This window comes from Gossypium hirsutum, chromosome A01, assembly GCF_007990345.1.
Source record: "Gossypium hirsutum isolate 1008001.06 chromosome A01, Gossypium_hirsutum_v2.1, whole genome shotgun sequence".
NCBI lineage: Eukaryota > Viridiplantae > Streptophyta > Magnoliopsida > Malvales > Malvaceae > Gossypium > Gossypium hirsutum.
The window spans coordinates 4,689,361-4,710,500 of NC_053424.1; the positions used below are offsets into that span (position 1 = coordinate 4,689,361).

Genomic DNA, 21,140 nt, shown 5'->3' on the forward strand with positions numbered 1-21,140 from the left:
GGTACCACTTTAATAAACAAAAATAAAGTACAGGGGCTTAATTGGACATTTTGAAAGTTTAGGGCCACACTAGAACAAACCCTAAAGTATAAGGGCCTTTGATGCGATTATCCCTTTTTTGAATTTAATACTATCTCGAAATCATTTTTGCATATAATTCTTATTTTGGTTATGGATGGTTTAAAGGATCTCAAGTGAGGCTTTGATAGATTATTTATATTTTATTTATTAAAGCTAAATGTGATTAAACTGGAAATATGATCCAACAAATAAGGAATTGAGTTTAATGGCTAAAACAAAAGCAGTACTAATGAGAATAAGGAAGAGGTTCGTGTCTCCATACTTACCTCCATTGCGTTCAATCATCAGTCTTCATGAGCCGCTGTTACTTCAAGTAAAAGCTGGTTTATTTTTTATTTTTGTTTTTGGAAAAAAAGAGACACCACTGTAGACGAAGAAATTAATGAGAGTTCTTTTTTTTTAAAGTCGAAATGAAGAAGAATAAAATTAAGAAGCAGTTTGTTTTTTGGGGGGCAAATAAAAGAAAAGAAAAGAAAATGGGAGTGGAGAAAAAGAAAATAGAAGGTAGCTTCTTCCTTTTCCTGTTAAGAGGAGGAGACTGGTGTTAGCATAACTAATAAAAGTTAGTTAGTCGGTTATTAGTTATTCTGTTAATAACAGATTACCTGCATTAGCTGTTAGTAGTTGGCTTGCATGGCCTGTATGTTTATAGTATATAATAGTTTGTATTCACTCTGCTCAAGGGTAGAAATTAATGATACTCTCTATTGTCATACTTCTTTGTTTAGTTTAACAACTGGAAATCAAACTAAAGAAGATGAAAATAGAGGAAACACCAGATTTTAATTTTTCGTGAAAGGAAAAAAGATGGTGAGAACGGTTGCAATGAGAATCTTAAACAGAGATGAGAAAATGAAGAGCAAAGATTAATACAAAGGGCCCTCAAATAGCTGGATTCAAATTGTAATATATATATATATATCATGTGATGTCTGAAAATTATTCCGAGATATCTAAAAATTATCTCAATATTCCTGAAAATATTTTATAAGTTAGGGTTAGAGTTGACTAAAAAAAACAAAGAGGGTGAAGAGCTATCGTCTATGTGAAATTTGTAGGAGCTTTCCTTTGACAAATATTTTCATATGAATGGCATTTTAATCCTTTATTCTATTCTGCTAATCACATGGTTTCCTCTGATTTTGAGATTTCCCCTAAGTTTTATAATCATTAATCTCATAAAATATGAGATTTATTATAACAGACTTTATAACGTGGGAATATTATATTATTTATCCAATTTTTTTCTGTGGGAAAATATTCGTATTTTTTAATATACATTTAAAAAAGTATAAAAAATATTGTTTATGAGTATCACCGCCTAGAAGTATATATTAATTAGCCGGATCTAACTAAAATCATAGGCCTCATCAATATTTTTAGGCTCAGTTTGACCTAAAAAATAAATTTAAATTTTTGTCTATACTCAATTCAAATTATATATGTTAAACTCTAACCGACCTAATTCATATAGGCAATGAGTAGGAATGTCACCTTGTGGAAGAGAATTTGCACAAACGAAGGCTATTTACTTGATTATCTACAACTCTTTACTTGCTATTTATTTTTGAAAAAAAAACTAAATTAATCTGTAATAAATATAAAATACCGAAGGCTGTAACCTAAGGCAAAGTAGCCTGATGCTAGATTTATTCAAATACTGCTATTGCAAGAACAAAAAAACATATGTTCAATTAGGTAGACAAAAAAAAAATGCAGCTATATCTGAAAACATGATCCATTTATAGACACCTCTACTGTGGATGCAGCATTTAAAATTTTCTAGAACAAAATATATTATCTGTGGAAGTATGGTGTGTATACCGAACAAACAAGCTGGACAAATCAATACTCTTCAGTGCATAAAAAAGCCTTGTCATCGGGATCGTAGTGTCAGTCTGAACAAATGACTTCATGTATGAATGCTGATGGAGCTGTCCAGTCTGTTTCAGGTTTCTCTAGTGCAGGTGGAGTCCTTGGAGCTACAATCAATTTTTGGGAAATTGTTTAGTTGTTGTTGTGAAATTTTGGGACATTTTAAATGATATACTTCTAATCCAAAAACAAGGTTATGATGAGGTTATCATCTATGTGGATAATCTTGAAACGGTTAAAATTATTAGTGATACTAAATTTGAAGGTTCAAATTCTATTTTGATTAAATGAATTTAACAATTATTTTTAAACAAAGAGAAGTGATTTTTGAAATATGTTACTCGAGAGTTTAATAACACAGATGATGCAAAAACTAAAATGGCTTGCCTGAATTCTGAAAACATTTTATGAGTTAGGGTTGGAGTTGACTAAAAAAAATAAAGAGGGTGAAGAGCTGTCGTCTATGTGAAATTTGTAGGAACTTTCCTTTGACAAATATTTTCATATGAATGGCATTTTAATCCTTTTATTCTATTCTGCTAATCACATGGTTTCCTCTGATTATGGGATTTCCCACTAAGTTTTATAATCATTAATCTAATATTTTATAAGATTTATTATAACAAACTTTATAACGTGGGAATATTATATTATTCATACAATTTTTCTGACTTGGGAAATTATTCCTATTTTCGAATATACATTTAAAAAAATATAAAAATAATATTTTTATAGGTATCACCATGTAGAAGTATTCATGAACTGAATCCAACTAAAATTTTAGACCCGATCAATAGTTCTAGGCTCAATTCAACCTAAAAAATAAGTTTAAATTTTTGTCTAGACCCAATCCAAATTATATATGCTAAACCCGAGCCTGACATAATCCATATAGACAATCAGCAGCCAACAGGAATGTCACTTTGAGGAAGAGAATTTGCACAAAGGAAGAATAGCTTAAGAATAATTACTTGATGATCTACAGCTCTTTACTTGCTATTTAAAAAAAAAACTAAATTAATCTGCTATAAATATAAAAAATGGAAGGCTGTAACCTAAGGCAAAGTAGCCTGATGCTAGATTTCTTCAAATACTGCTATTGCAAGAACAAAAAGGTTCAATAACATTTTTGGGTCCGATTGAAAACAAAGCGAACAAGAGATAGAACCTTCCATAGTCAGGAATTCCACATCCAGTGCTAATTCCCGCTCTACTCAATACCACAACCTTGGTGCTGCAACATACAAATAGCAGTCAAATATTTAACCCATTAGAATACATTTACATCGTCAAATATTTAACCCATTGGAATACATTTACTTCGTTTATTGTGTGGGTACAACTACAACAGGAGCAATATGCAAAGCCAAGGACAAGAATAACCTTTGGTCAATGAGTTGATACAAGTGCTTTACGTCTTCAGCACTCGGAGGATCTGCTTGGGGAACCACCTTTTTGTCTGAAGGTGAACAAATGAACAAATGAATATTTTTAAATGTAATAACTTAATTAAGTTTATTTAATAATAGATAACAAAATAATTTCCATCTCAACAAAGTAAAAGAAAGAAATTAGTGACAGTCAACAAAAAAAAAAAGACCACGAATGTGGCAAAAACATTATAGAGAAGTTAGATTTAACTGTCACATCATAACCATAGTTAATTTTTAACAGTTAATATTGGTTAAAGAATTTATTTGACTAATTTTTTTGTTCAAAGATTTAATTGGATCTAAAAAATTTGAAAAGACTTAATTTTTTGAAAAAGTTGCCTTCGGTTTATCAAATAATACCTTACTCTTCTTCATTGATATGGGTATATGATATTTTTGGGTTTCCTTTATATTTTTCCACTCCTCCATCATTGGTGAAAATGCGACGTGCAATATGTACATTGGCAAATTAATGGACCTAACCCTAGAAAATTGTAGGAAACACCCTCTCCAATCACCTTTCAATCTCTCAAAAAAGAGCTAAAAGGCAACAAAGTTCATCATTCTTTGGACAGAAAATTTATTCATTTCAATCCCAAAAAGAAAGGGAAAAAAGGGACTGATAATGAAAAATGAAGCAAAATGATAGCAAGTGCTCCTCTATGTCTACCCCAAATTGCTAGTACCTCTATTTATTGCAAGTAACTTTGTTCTACAAATAAATCTCCCTACACTTAAGTTTTCCATTAATACTTTTTTTTTACTTACAATCCATTTGGTAGGAAAAAGTTGAAATGTAATGGTGGCATTACATTATAACATTGGGTTGAAGCCCAGTAATCCTTATCTCTTCCCTAATTATTGAATGCATATATTCGCATGCATAAAATGGTAGGCAAAACCTAGCTATGCCTGTTTTTAGTTTTCTTTTGTTTATTGCACACTTCTTTTGAACAAGGAAAAGGAAGAAACCGACCGAAAGAAGGGAAGTGAAAAGATAAAAAAAAAACCTTTTCATTTGCTTTTAATATAAGTTACACATGACCTGAAGTTAAAATGAGACAGTTTTTTATTTTACAAGTTTAAAAAAATCATGAGATAAATAGGGAAAAAAACTTTTTTTATCTCACATATTTGAAATTTAAAAAAAATTTGTTTAAAACCATTTTTGGTACATGTTATAATTAGGGAGGGGATGATAACAATCAAATTTAAATCCAACTCTCTGGATATAGACAAAGGTTTAACCATTGCTCTCTTATGTCGTTGGTACTTTTGTATAGGTTTAAATGTGCTCTAAGTTTTTGTATACTTTTTTTGCATTTAGAATTTAATTCTCCTACTTTTATTTCATGGAGTTTAGTTTATTTATTTTTTTAAATTTAAAAATATCAACCCAACTCTTAACATTATTAAATATGCTCTTAAATTCAAATTTATAACAATATTTTCTTTGCTACATGGACACCAAGTGAGTACTTTTTAATTTTAAATGTCACACTAGCAAATTTGACATAAAAATTTTAAAACGGCATTAACAATTGGACTTAAATTTAAATTTTGAAAAATATATGAACAATATTCTTGAAAATAAAAATAAAAAACAAAATTCCAATTTTATAAAGAATACTACAAGGTACAAAATTTAACTTTTTTTAATATATAATTATAACTTAAAAATTAAAATGGGACTAAATTTCAAGTGAAACAAAAAGAAATTGATAAGAAAATGAGAAATGGATTTGGAGGATAAATAGAGGAATGTTGACGTGGAAAATTGATTGAAGTCAAGTAACAAAATCCGGAAATCCATGTCCCCATGCCAAACATGTTTAGATGATTGAATCTGCAATAATAAGCTACATTGGAAACAGTGTATGAAATAGATTCTACACCAATCCCATCCCATCCCCTCTTTCTATTTCTCATGTCTGCATGTCTCTCTCCTTTCAATGCTACGTTGAAAATATGGGGTGAGGTGAAAACCCTCATCCTTTTTACTTCTAATCCCTGTTGAATTCTTAGATTTAGGCATAATGATTTTTATCCAACTCTAATTTTATAAAAAAATTTATTTTAGTCATTCATTTAAATTTGTGTCTCATTTAATTTTTAAATTTATATTTTTGTCAAATCACTTTAAAATAAAAGGAAAAATTAATGTTTTTTAACTTTACTGACATGGTATACATGTGGATTGTTACGTGGATAGCATGTCAGCATTAAATTAATTTTTTAAATACTAAAACATTTAAAAAATATTTTTAAATATTTTTATACTTTTTAATAATTTTAATTTCTAAATTATTTTTTTGCATTTTAAAAAAATTAAAAATTAATTAAATGCTAATGTGTCATTCATATGGCAATCCACATGTATGCCACATTAACAAAGTTAAAAAACGTTAAATTTTCATCCATTTTGAGGTAATTTGACAAAAAAACATAAGTTTAAGAACTAAAACATACAAAAAATTAAATGTAGGAGTAAAATAATTTTTTTTTATAAAGTCTAAGGGCCAAATAAATCGTTATGCTTTAGATTTATTGAAACAAGTTTTTCAAGAGTTGAAAACATACACGTATGAGTGAGTGAAAATAATTATCTATATTAATATGAAAATTAATTATATCTTGAGTTGAGATGGTAAAATTAACCCTAAAACATAAAAGATAAAAATATCTCTCTAACAATATTCAATCATTTATAAAATTGAAAGGTTTTTAGTGAATTCACAAGTGAGTTGGGACTTAGTTGACGATGATACCAACTCAGTCCCCAACTTCAAATATTAACTAGAAATTCTTACACGTATATATTTATGGAAACCACATATTTAGAACACATAGGTGTGTTTAAAAATAACATACAATAAATAAGGAAACATATGTTTTATAATAGCAAATGAAATATGTATGATGTTAAAATAAAAAAGAGAGAGAGAGAGATTAAATTGCAAATAAAACGAAATTTTAACTCATAAGTACATCATATTAAGAATACTAAACAAATACAATTCTTTTTCATGGAGTTGTCACACTACACCAAAACAGACTTTTAGCGGCGTTTTAAAAGAAAACGCCGGAAAAAATCAAATAGATGGAGTTTTAGCAGCGTTTTTAAAAAAACGCCGCAATAGATCGAGCTTTAGTGGCATTTTTGAAAAAGCGCCGCTAAAAGTCGACTTTTAGCGGCGTTTTAGTAAAACGCCGCTAAAAGTTTAAGCAAGACGACGTCGTTTTACATGAGCTTCATTGGCAGTAGCGGCGTTTTCCCAAAAACGCCGTAACAGATCAAACTTTAGTGGCGTTTTTAAAAAAGACGCCGCTAGAGGTTCGCCTTTTGCGGCGTTTTTGGAAAAAACACCGCTAAAATGTTAAACAAAACGACGTCGTTTTATATGAGCTTCAATGACATTAGCGGCGCTTTCCTAAAAACGCCGCAATAGCTCGCACTTTAGTGGCATTTTTCTAAAAAACGCCGCTATAGGTCGCATAATTAGCGGCATTTTTTTGTAAACGCCGCTAATAGGTTAAGGCAAACGACGTCATTTTAAATTAGCTTCAATGGCATTAGCGGCGCTTTACTTAAAACGCCGCAATATATCAATCTTTAACGGCGTCTTTACAAAAACGACGCTAAAACATTAAGCAGACCTACGTCGTTTTGTTTGAACTTCAATGGCATTAGCGACGTTTCTCGAAAAACGCCGCTAGAGTTTATGGGGCAGACACATTTTCTTTCTTTAACAAAGTAAAACACAACAAAATCATTACATTTTTGAGTTCTTTATTACTTAATATTAGGTGTTTATGGGTGCTAAATATAATATTTGTTTAAATATAATATCATATATTTTATATTTGTTTGAATTTATTTTTAGTGGGGCTTAAAATATAGGTTTAACATTTTGTTAAAGCCCACTAATACTTGCAAATGATTAACCTAAGTCTATTTTAAGTCCAATCATATTATATTTTTAATTTTTATAAAATTATGTCATTTTAATTTAATATTTTTTATTTATTTAATTTCTCTATATAGTTATCTTAATATTATTTTAATGTTTATATTAGACTACTATATATTATACATTTAGTATAAATTTATTTTTTATAAATTATAAAATTACATAGTATATATATAAAATATTATGAAGTTGAAAACGGATTAGACCAAACTCAGGTATTAAATGTTTCAGTCTAACTTATTTTTAAATGAATTTAAAATTTTCTATTTAAACTTATTTTTAAATTTAATATTTTTATAGGTTTAAGGGTTATGATTTAGGGTTGATGATTTATGTTTTATGATTTAGGGTTTGAGGTTTTTAATTTAAAAGGTTATGGGTTTAGGGTTTAAGAGTTAGTGGTTAGTGGTTAGGATTAAGGGATATATATGGGTTTAAGGTTTATGGGTTAGGTGTTAGGGGTTTATATGGGTTAAGAGGATAGAGGATAGGGGTTTAGTGTTTTAAAGTTTATTGTTTAGGGTTTATTATTTAGGGTCTAAGATATTAATGTTTAGTGATATTAAGGTTTAAGGGTTTAAGGTTTAGGGGTTAAGAGTTTAGAGGTTAAGGGTTAATGGTTTATGAATTATGTTTTATGGTTTAGGGTTTAAGGGATAGATGTTGGGGTTATGGGTTATGGTTTATGATTTATACTTTAGGGGTTAATTAGGGCTTAGGGTTTGGGGTTTAGGGTTTATAGTTTAGGGTTTATGGTATAGGGTCAGGGTCTTAGCACTGTTCAAGGATTTAGGGGTAATGTTGTCAGGGTTTAATGTTATGGTTTTAGCTGGTAAGCAATAAGATTTTATTTTTAGCGTTTTAGGATTTTAGGGTTTAGGGTTATATTTAATGTTTAGGGGTTAGCAGGTTTAAAAGTATACATATTTAATATTTAAGGGGTATACTGGGTTAGGGAGATTTAGGGTTTTAGGGTTTATGGTTTAGGGATTAGGTTTTGTGGTTTATGGCATGGGGCTTATGGTTTGGGGTTTGGGATTGAGGTTTAGTGTTTAATTTTGGAATTCAAAACTTAAAAAGTTAAAATTTAATATTTTAGTTACAAAGTTAAATAAAAAATATAAAAAATGATAATCTCAGCGGGAAAATTTGAAATAAAAAAGCATAAAAAATATATGTTAAAAATGAAAAAAAATTAAAATTGTGAATTAGTGGTGTTTTTTCAAAAACGCCACAAAAAATGAGCTATAGTGGCGTTTATAATAAAAAACGCCACTAAAAGTTGACCTATACCGGCGTTTTAAATAAAAACACCGCAAATATTTGAGTTTTAATAGGTTAAACGGCGTCGTTTTTCTTTCATTCTCTTTATCCCCAAGTGAAGCCCCGATATTTAGTATTTTTTCCCAAAACAAAATTTCCCCTATACCCTCAGTTTCCCCAAATCAAACCCTAAGTTGCTTTCATCCATATTTCACCGATTGAAGTCTTGAGCTTGGTGTTTCTTCTCAATCGATCTTCATCCCCTTTTTTTAACTCTCTTTCTCTCTCAAATCCTCGATTCCACTTCACTCTCCAGATCTCCCCAGGTAATATTCAAACCTTTCTTACGTTTTTTTTCTATTATTCTTTAAATTTATCATCTTTTCAGTCTGCACTTCTTTCTCGTTTGTATTTCATCTTAAAATTTGAAATTGTTGTAGAAATTCATTATCAATAAAATGTCAAAATTTATGACTATTTTAACACAGACCAATCTGACGAGCCTTCATTGTGCTGCTGAACAATCTGCTTGTTGTCTACGGCAATATAAATCGTAAGTGTTGCTTTAAATCCTAATTGATGCGCAGTTATTTGGTTTCTGAAGTTCTATTAACACTCCTAATCCTGTTACTTTCATTTATTTTCATGGGGAGTGGTGGTGTTTTTTTCCTTCACTGGCAAACAGAAGGTCAGGTAACTTTAATTTCTAAGTCTCTGTTTCTTTTAATTTCTAAGTCTCTGTTTACAAATACAAATACATAAGCTTATGTTAATTGTTGAACGTACGGCGTTCCATAAAGGTTAGGCTGATTGCATGGTGCTCTAGGTTTCCTTGCTTAAATATTTTGTTTCTTTTAATGGTATTGAGCTTGGTCCTATTTCTTCTCACAATGGTCTTCATTAGGGTGACCTGATTTCATTGTATTTGTTTATTTTGTGCACAAAGGGCTTTAGCTATTGGTTGCGAAAAGTTAGGAGTAGAGGCAATTTGCATGGTATCAATATAGGATGGATTAGTAATGATTAAATTAATAATAGATTGATGAGGAAAATATAGTTATTTTCATGTGATCATCCTTGGGGAAATTAATAATTGTCTTTGTTGATATATATATAAGGGGTAAGTTGGTGATTAAGCTTAGATAAATTTATATCATATTAGTTGAATTGATTATGGTAACATTTGTTATAAAATAATAATACTTGATTTTATGGAAGGTAAAAAAACTTTGGTGAATTAAAGTATATATATATTACTTACTTGTGACTTGGTGATTTATTGAGTTAAAACTTATCATTATATTTATATTGTGCTCTCATAATTTGATTTCAATTATGCTTTAATAGACCGTTAAAAATAATCAAATGATAATGGTGTTGAACATAACTTAAGGTACATATATACTTGACTACTTGATTTCTATTGAAATATGTCAAAATATGTATACATTTGTGACTGTGAAAATCGTATTATAATAATGTTATACTATCTTATTTATAATATGTTATGAAAATTGTATTATAATATGCTTTTGTTAGATATAGAGCTATAAAATTTCTTTTGTTGAGTTTTAATGCTTGAGTAATGAATAAGTATGCATGGTTATAAGTATTAAGCCATTTAATCAACTACACTAGGTTGAGTTCACTTGATTGCTAAGTTGTCTGGATATTTTATTACATAATTGTTTGTTAAACTGATGCATATGAAAATACTATAAAATTTGCTTAATTTTGCATAAATTGATTGGTGTTTGAATGCATTTAAATGTTCATTTTAGTTAATATCACATTAGTGTTTTGTCAAAACATAATGATTATGTCTCGAGATCCTAAGAACAAAAATAATCAAATTGTACATTTCTGGGTACAAGTCTCTAGACTTACCAAGCAAGCCTTAAGATAATCATAATCGGAGTCTTGAGACACAAAAGTTTGTGTCTCAAGACTGTAAAACATCGAAACTAAAATTATTTTCGATTTTTCAAAAATTGTACTATCTTTGAAATTACTACTGCTCTCAATCATGGAAGATACTTGGGCTTACTGTTACTTACTAAGCATAATATTAGAAGCTTTAATTTTTTGTCTGAGTGTTCACTTTTTTCTTAGTCCAAATCTTAGTCTACACATTTGTAGGGTAAGTAGTTTCAGTCATGGCTTTATCTCGTCGTCTTTGCTTGCCATTCTTATGGTTTCTCCTCCTGTGCTTGCTTTTGCTGATTCATTTAAATATCATCACTGTGATGCCGCAATAACACAATCTAAACAGGTTTAGTTAACAAGAATTTTAATCATCACTTTATACAAGTAAAGACTAATTTAATAATTTTTATAATTAAAATTTGTTTATTATAAAATTCTGTTGTTACGATTGAAAAGTTCTTAGATATTATTATTTATTATTTTAATTAACTATGAATAAATCGTATATATACAGTGAATATTAATTGAAGTTCATTTGTATATATGATATATCAAATTATGATCAGTTATTATTTGAATAAAAAATTATTTTAATAATTTATAAATTTATGTAAATTAAAGTTTTTTTAAAAAATTTATTAAAGTAAAACATTGTGTTGACGTAGCTTTATTTTTAGTAATTCTTGTAGCTTCTATTTTTTTATCATTTTATATGTTTATTCCCACCTGTTATTAGCAAATATAATTAATATTATACCAATCATTAAATGTTGTTTATTTTTAGAACTCTTTTGATTGTTTTGTCGACCAAAAACAGACTTCTGTTCTTCAAATGCAATGAGTAGGGAAGTCTCTCGACATTATTAGAGATCAATCCCAAGCATCTCCAAATAAACCCTCAAGAAAACATTTCCAATTCAATCAAGGTAAACATTGTCTTCCCTAACATTTATGTTTCTTTCAACATGTTTTTCCTTTTATGTTTTTAATGTTTATGATGAAAGATTCAACATCTCTAGAAACTGAATCATGCATTCACCTTTAACATGAGGTTTTATAGTAATAATATATTATTTTTCAGCTGAAAATGGTCGGACGCGCAGAGGTCGAGGATGTACGCTCCTAACAGATTTATATAACTTAAATTCTGTCGAGCGTGTCAAAGTAACTAGAAACAGCCATGGTCAGCCTGTTGGACAAGAAGCTCGACTTTTAGCAGGCTATTTGGGCATTATAGCACGAAATGCCAATATGTTGCCCATCAACTACGAATCATGGCATAACATGCCTGATAGCAATAAAAATCAAACTCTCTCTAATATTAAGGTAACAAAATGTTAATGTAATTTATAATACTTTGGTTTAAGTTTCATTTATATTTACTTCCTAAACTTGTGTTTTTTAGGAGAGGTTTGCTTTAGAGGTCTCTGATGCCTATATCAAGAAGGCATTGGGTAAAAAATGGAGAGACCATAAAAGCATTTTGAAAAAAGAATATTTTTAAAAACCCATAAGCCTCGAAGAAAAATTGCAAAATGTCCCACCGGGAATGCTGAGGTACCAATGGGAAGATGCGGTTCGATTTTGGAATTCGAAGAAAGGAGAGGTATTATGTACTTGCAAACTTTTATAAATTTTTCGGTTTATAGTATTTACTATATACGTAATAATAATTTCATTATGTAGGACCGTGAGCGAGTTGGAACAAGCAGCAGGCAAAAACAAAAATTTACGCACACTGCAGGATCGAGAAGTTTTGCTTGTGTAGCTCAGGCCGCGGTACTATAGATTTATTAATTCTATCAAGTATTAATGACTTTTTACTATTAAATAATATTTACTACTATATTGTAGGAAGCCTCGTCTGGTCAAAAAGTTGGACGCCTTCAGCTTTTTGACATTACGCACAGGAAAAAAGATGGAACTCCGATGACATCTGAGGCTGCAGAAATTATGGTATATTTACTTAATAAAATTTGATTCCATTATAAATATTTATAATATTTAATTATAATGTTTTAATTCGTCATTTTTATTAGTTTAATTTAAATAATGTTATGTTGTATTCCTTTTTATTGTATATTTTGTTTCTAACTCTTTAACTGATTTATTAGGAGAAACTAAAAGATAAGAAGGCAGAGTATGAAGCGGTTGCTTCGACTGATAGTTTTGTTAATTTTGAGGATATTGATAACAGAATTATTAATGAAGTTTTGGCTCCTGAAAGGTATGGTTGGGTTAGATTTCAAGGATCTGGTGTTAACCTGACCCAATATTTTGGATCCACCTCGCACCAATACATACCTTCCGGGAGTCAAACTCAAGCTGAAGTTCAGAGGCTAAAAGATCAGATAGTTCAGATACAAGCTAGCACAGATGAGAAAATTTCTCAACTTAGAGCGAAGGCAGCAGCGCGGGAGGCGGAGGCAGCAACGAGGGAGGCAGAGCAGAACAGAAAATACAATGAACTCCAGCTACAGCTTCAGTCTATGATGACTATGTTCCAGCAATTTCAAAATCCCCCATTTTAGACATTTGTTTTCTTGTAACTTTTAACATTATTGTAAGAATATTTTGAATATTCATTTACAATTTATATAATATATTTTTCGTATAATTTTGTATTATTTAAATTTGCGGGTTTTGGTTGGATTTCATGGTATATTTGCTGTTTTTGGTTGAATTTCTTGCAGGAGGGTTGGATATAGGTGCAAAAATACATATTGCAAAACTGGGCAAATTAGCGGCGTTTTTTAAAAGCGCCGCTAAAAGTGCTGGTCTTTAGCAGCGCTTTTTTAAAAAAGCGCCGCTAAAAGTACTGCAAATTAGCAGCATTTTTTTGAAAAAAAACGCCGCTAAAAGTCATTGTCTTTAGTGGCATTTTTTTAAAAAGCGCCGCTAAAAATCGTAGTCTTTAGCGGCGCTTTTTTCAAAAAACGCCGCTAATTTTACCGGCGTTACATATAGCAACGTTTTTTGCGGAAGGCAAAAAAAAACGCCGCTAAAAGTCTGTTTTCCTGTAGTGTCATCAATCTTGAGTTGGGGTTGAGTTAACTTGGGACACCAACTCAATTAACAACATTATTGAAAAAAATTGTTTATCATGGTCTTATCATCAATCTTGAGTTGTTATCAAGTTAATTAGTGATACCAACTCAATTAATGACATTAATATATACAACTATTAGCACATTGTGCATATAAAAACATATAAAAAAAATCAAAATGAAACTTTGGTTGAGTGGTAACTTTAAGGTTTTATTAATTGAATTGGCATGAGCTCAAATCTTATTATATGCATATAATTCTATTTAGTTTAAAAAAATTAAAGTACCTTCAAATAATATAACTTATTTAAATCATGGAAAGATATTTTCATAACTTCCCTAACCTAGTTGGTGCCCGGTTGACTTGTGACACCATCTTAGTCAAAGGCTTAAATAATAGTACAGATATACAAAAAAATGAAAATGTCTTGACTTAAAAATAGAGCAGTGGTTAAATCTTTTGTTAGACACCTGTTTGGCACAGGTTCGAACCATATTACCCTCATCTTCTATCCCTAATATTGTATTGAACAATAAATGATGCAAATAATAAATTGTGCATATTAAGAATAAAAATGTATTGGTTGAGTGGTAAATTTAAGATTTTACTAATTCAATTAGTGCGGGTCCAAATCCCACCATATACATATTTTTATTTGTTTTTTTAAATAAAAAGATTAAAATACCCTAAAATAATATGATTTATTTTCATTACAGAAGAACATTTCTATATTTTTTCTAACTGAATTGATGCCCAATTGATTCGTGACACTAACTCCATTAGGAGCTTAAATAACGTATAGGTATAATTTTAATTCTTTTTATAAATGGTAGATATAGGTGTTGTCTATGGATTGAACAATAATAAAGTATAAAGTACACTCTTTATTAAATTAGATGTTGTATAACATTTTCTTATATCAAATTTTAGTAAACTTAATTTTATTCCTAAGTGAAATTTAAATAATAAATTTAAGATAGGATATTATTTAAATAAAATGTTTAATATAAAAATATACTAATAATATTTTTTTTGAAAGTATAGTTATATTTTATTAAATGAATTAATATTTAAAAATGGAATTATTTTAAATATTTAATATTAAATTATTTTATATATTATAAATCATGTACATCCACTTAATTAGTGAATGACAAAATTATATAAAAAATATAAAATCAACTTTCTTAATAATACTTATTCATTATAATTATGATAAATAATAAATAGATTAATTTGATATATAAGTATATATATTTTTGAAAGGAAATATTTCATTAATAACTCAAAAACACATATAAGGAATGATTAAAAAAAAGAAAAACGATAACTAAAATCTCAATCCATACACCTAATTCTAAGGGCGAGTTTAGATGGGCGGTGCGTTTACCTGCAGTTAGTGTAAAAACAGCGGTGACGGTAAGATTAGATACTGTAGCGTGAGATAAAAAGTAAGCTAAACATACCACACCCAATTGCCCATCCAAACCCACCCTAAGTCCTATCTCTTTAATTGATCCATTATATGAAATATTTATAAGCAGAACAGAAAAAAGATAACTTAGAAATCTTCCATTCACAATAATTCACATTATATGAGTTACCTTTTTAGTGCTTTTAAGAGTCTAAATGAAGTACAAATTAAGACAGAAAATGAGACAAGTTGGAGATAATTTTTAAACCAGCGTTCCAAATTTACAGACATCATTGTTTCGATTGTGCCCAAATTAAGGCCTCCTTGACTGCGTATAATTCAGCAACTTTTGGAGCCATCATTGGATTAACATGACCGTTTGCATCACGGACTATAGCAGACTAGCCTGGAGCATTCTCCTCCCTAAATAACGTGGCATTAATATTGCACTTTGCCCATTCCACAGGCGGCTTTGACCTACATGAACTGACAACACCAGAAACTGCTCCAGGCTCTTGAACTTTATCAATAGTTCGTCAAACATCATTCTAATCTTACATAAAAGAGGCAGAAAAAGCTAGGATATGAGCGGTTGAAGCATTTTTCGATTGCCATGCAAAAAGGTTCCTATGGAACCAAAGACCCCACATAATACTTAAAGCTCAACCAACGAGTTATTTTTAGTGATACATAATGAATCAAAATTGATATTGTGTGAAAAAAAATCAAAGATAATGCATATACATACCATCTGATTGCATCTGCAACCAATCTTGTGTCATATCAATTCCTATCGAGTATTGGGATTCAGTGAGGAACGGTTGGGGGATCTAAGATAATGATACTGCCAATGTATTGATAGAACTTTGCTTTCATCTTTTCTGCAAATGAACTAAGAAAAGTACTTAGGATCTTGCACAATTCAATCAACAGTATGTAAACATGATAGATTTCAGGAAAATATACATTGGCAGTAGGACTTTTGTTACTAGAGAATACATTAATGGTTTCAATAAATAGCTTGAAATAGCCAGTAATGGAACTTGCCCATTTCCACTCTTCTCCACTTGAAGCAAGGTCTGAAATTCATATCAAGCTCTTATTAAAAACTTAAACGAACTATGTAGCATTGTTGTAAACATGTTTTCCCCGTAAAGATGGAGCACCTACTCACCATGTATGACCATACTTCTCTTTGATTGAAGGCAAATTAGCAACACCACCATTATGGTAGAGATGATGCAGTCCCTTAAATTAGAGGGCTGGAATAGTGTGTAATCCCTCAATGTAGAATCTTGTTAGTATCTCAAGGCTGCAACTAATTTTTAAAAAATAAGACTAAGTCTTAGGGGGATTTGTTAGCTTGTTAATAGGAGTAGGAGTTTTTAGCTTGTTAGTAGCAATTTGAATTTATTTCTTGTTGAGGTTGTTACTTGGGACTTGTATATAAGGGCTGTTTTGTTAATCAATTAAATTATCCCTTCATTTCATCTTTAGTTCTATATTTCAATTAAGTCTTTGCTAAACCAACAGTGGTATCGAGAGCCATTTTTCTTGAGGGACTTGTGAGAAAAGTTTAGTGAGAGTTCTGAGAGAAAATTTGAGAGATACACTTGTGATGTTTTTGAGGAAAATGGAATTGGAATCGAGTAACCTTTCCATCTTATCCCCACCTGTGTTTGATAGAGAGAATTATCAAGCATGGGTCGTGAGAATGTAAGCATACATGGAGGGTTATGATTATTGGGAAGCTATCGAGGAAGACTATGAGGTAACTCCACTTCCAAATAATCCAACTATGAACCAGATCAAAATGCACAAGAAGAGAACCACTAAGAAGGCTAAGGCAAAGTCTTGTCTTTATGCTTCGGTTTCACCAGCCATATTCAATAGAATTATGGCTTTTGGATCAACGAAGGAGATATGCACTACAGCAGAATAGACTTTTAGCGGCGTTTTCAGCGGCGTTTGGATGAAAAACGCCGCAAAATTTACACATTAGTGGCGTTTGTATAAAAATGCCGCAAAATATCAATATTAGCGGCGCTTATATAGAAAATGCCGCAAAAAAGTGAGAATTAGCGGCGTTTTCTTAAAAACGCCGCAATAGGTGACGCATTAGCGGTTGTTGTCGAAAAACGCCCCAAATTCGTTGACCAAAACGACGTCGTTTTGATGGTGAGCTGTTGAGGCATTAGTGGCATTTTACCAAAAACGCCACAAAAAATTCAAGCAATAGCGGCGTTTTGTGAAAACGCCACAAAAGGTGACGTATTAGCGGGGGTTGTCTGAAAACTCTGCAGAAGTTTTGAACAAAACGGCGCCATCCCTTGGTTAGCTATAGAGGAATTAGCGGCGTTTTAAAAAAAACGCCACAAAATGTGAATCATTAGTGGCCTTTTTTTAGAAAACGCCGCAAATAAATTATGTTATTTTAAGGTTTAAGGTTATGAATTTTAGGTCAATTTAGAGTTTTAGGGTTTATGATATAATGTTTATTATTTTGGGTTATGGATTTATGTTTTAGAGTGTAAGTTTAGGGTTTACCGTGTTTTAGGTATTAGGGTCGAATTAATTTTAATGTTCATGGTTTTAGGGGTTATGTTATTAGGGATTAGAGGTTATGATTAATGATAAAAAATTAATTTATTTTAGGGTTTTGGTAAGCATTAAGATTCTATTTTAATTACTTTTGTCCCTTGTTATATATATTAAGATTCTATATATTTAGGGTGTAAGTTTAGATTAATTTAGGTTTAAGGAAAGGATACTATTAGCTAGAAACTGAAGAACATTTGGATTTTACTGAGATTCATGCCATTTAATTTGTATATACCCATATTATTTAATATAAGAATATAAACGTATATATGTGTTTTAATTTGTACTATACTAACATTGGTCACACGAATTCCCAAAAATATGTCTACGATTATGGTTTAGGGTTAATGATTTTTAAAGTTTATAGTTTGGGGGCTTTATAGTCTAGGATTTATGGTTGGTTTAGGGGTTACTGTGAATGGTTTTTGGGTTTAAAGTTTAGGGTTATAGGTTTTGTGTTTGTAGTTTAGGGTTTAGGGTTTTAGGTTTAGGGTTTTAGGTTTAGAGTGTAATTTTGGATTTAATTTAGAAGATAAATATAAATAAGATAAATATATATAAATTATTATTTTAATATAAATAAGATAAATATATATAAATTATTATTTTAAAATAATATATATCAAAATGGGTTAAATCCCAAATAGCTAAGATGAAAAGTGGTTTACTGTGCAATTGTGTACATGAACTGTAATTTGATCTAGATCTTTCCACCTATTAACACAATTATTGATATAAATAGCGTCATGTTTTTATTTAATTAATTTATATGCATACGTAATATTTATATTTATTCAATATAAAATTATATTGATGTATTTTAAAATGTGTATTAAATCAAAATTGAAGTTTTAACTATAGTTAGGTTTAGAGTGTTGTAAGTTTGTGGTTTGAGGTTTAAATTTAAAGGTATATTGTTGAAGACTGAACCAATATTTGGAATTTTATGAGATTCTTTCCATTTTGTACTACACGTAATATAAATATATGAAAAATATATTTTGTACTACACTAACATTACTTGGATATAATATAAAAGAAATTCTAAATATATAGTTTTAAATTTTGACCAATTTTTAAAAAATATTCAGGTATTAGCAGCGTTTATACATTAAACGCCGCAAATGATAGGCAATAGTGGCGTTTTCCAAAAAAAAGCCACAAAATTTAATTATACATTAGAGTAAAACGACAGCGTTTCCTCTGAATATTAGGGGCTTTAGCGGCGTTTCTATAATAAACGCCACAAATTGTATTAGAACAGCATCATTTTGTAGTGGATAAAAGAGGCGTTAGTGGCGCTTTGCCTAAAACGCCGCAAAATGTCTCATTAGCGGCGCTCTGATGAAAACGCCACAAAGTTTCCTTATTTGAAACGGCGTCATTTTTTCTCCCTTGAGGTTTATTCCCTTTACCCGAAATCAGTTCAGTTTTTTGCTAAGTCTTTTTTCCCCATTTTTGTTCTTCATTCCTTAAATCCCTAAAACAAAAAACACCACTTTCTTTTTCCCCAAATCATCCCCTAATTCCCTAAACCCGAAATCCCTAACATTTTCCCCAAATCCCATTTTTTCCCTAAATCTATTTTCCCATCCCCAAAATCCCTAACTATTTTCCCTTTCCTCTCGTCTCGCTTGCAGTTATTCCCCGAAACCATTGCATGTGTCCGATATCGACGTTGGAAGCGGTTCATCTGATTATGCTACACTCATCGTGTAAGTTAGGTACAAATTTGTTTTCCTCATTATTCTTTACTCGTTATGCTTACAATACTTTTTCTTTGATTTTTCAGTGTTGTTGGATGGTATAGTCATCAAGCAAGAAATTGGTTTTTGTGGTTTTTGAAATCCACTGCTTCATCGGGGACTGATTTTGAGGTATGAATCTTGAACTTTGTCTTTGTCTGTCTTTGCCTTTTGATTTCTATTTTGGTTTCAGATCAATGTTTTTTTTACTTCTATTTCAGTGGGTTCATTTCTCTACCGTTTCTTTGTTGCGATTTTTGTAACCCTTGCTTCATGGGAGACTAATTTCAGGTATGAATCTTTGCTTCAACATTTGTCTTTTTGATTTTTGCTTTTTTCATCTCTGGTTTGGAGTGTGGTGTGTTTAGCTGTGTGGGTTTGGGGTGTTATTGGTTCAGGTTTGCAGTCTTTGGTCTGACCAAAGTAAAGTCAGTCTCTTCTTTCCTCTCCCTTTTATCTCACTTAAGATAATGCTTTAAACTTTTTCGGCTGGCTTTCATTCTAATATGACTGTCCACATAGCCTACTGGTCTCGTGTATAAAAAACTGCTTTCTAGTCTGACGTCCTGCATAAGAAAAATCTCTAATTGGCTGGATTTTAAGTACTGTGAAACCAGTATCCCAATTGCTAAGTCAACCATCAGGAAATAGGCACACATGAATGACTTTAATTAAATAATTCCCTGGGAAACTCTACAATAATTAGTTTAAACGATCGGTCTGAGGTCTGTGCTTGTAAATCCTTGAATGAGATAGATCTGTCCTTGGAATATGTAGCACTCTTCCTGTCCAGATATGACTGTCTTAAATTTGTTATTTTGCATGATTATTTGAGATCTGCTCTTAAATTTGTTATTCTGCATGATTATTTGAGATCTGCTTCTGTCAATGTACTTTTTGATTTCATTGCTCTCAAACGTAAGGCGCAAAAATATTTGAATTGTAGGAAAGAATAAAAAAAAGAAATAATGTTTCGTAAAACACAAATTTGTCGGCCAACTTGTTTTATGTTTGGAAATATTCGAATATAAATATTAAAAAAGGAAAAAACATACATTAGTCTCAAATCCAAATACCTTGTATTCTAATTTTGTAATTTGTAACCAAATTCAATGCTAAAACTGAAATTACTTTGTACTGCCCATTGGATTTAATTCTAAAAATTCTCCATAAATATTTGCATCTAAGAATATAGTAATCACTAAATAATTCTTTATCCATTAATTTTATATATATATATAGAATAAATCTTGCAAGAATTAGATGCTTTTGAAAGATCATTAATTAGGATCACTTCACTGAATATTGCTTACATTAATATTCATCATGCTTTTACTATTCTAACATTCTTCACGATTCCAACTTTTGATTATTACATTGGAATAATGTAATTTTTAGTTTTTAATATTTAATTTAATAATTACTTTTTAAAGTTAAATTTTAATTTTTGAAGAAAATATTACTTAGGGCTGGAAAAGTATTTCCAACGAAAGTTTCATGAAATAAATTATTCACGATCGAAAATGTTTTTTAATCAAAATCGTTTTAGCGACTAAGGATTAGCATCAGAAACAGTGGTCCCCTTGGAACCCCACATTTTGTTAGTTTCTTGCTCCATAATTCTGAATGAAAATCATGCATGTAAATTTCCCTTGAAAAAGGACAGATTTGTGTAAGAGGAATGTCCTGTGGAGTCTTCCTTAGTCTATTCTCAGCCATTTGACATTTGTGACAAAAAATCATTTCTTTTCCATTCGCAATCAATGTTTAAAAATTGAAACAC

General features: G+C 30.3%; 1 long non-coding RNA gene across 1 annotated transcript; it reads right to left on the reverse strand.

Annotated features, from left to right (window-relative positions):
* Nucleotides 1-15,149: 15,149 nt before the first annotated feature.
* On the reverse strand, nucleotides 15,150-15,816 carry LOC121204526 (uncharacterized). Its single transcript, XR_005899556.1, has 2 exons — nucleotides 15,760-15,816; nucleotides 15,150-15,564 (listed from the first exon to the last, which is right to left on the reverse strand). It is a non-coding gene; the product is annotated as an uncharacterized lncRNA (long non-coding RNA).
* Nucleotides 15,817-21,140: the final 5,324 nt, after the last annotated feature.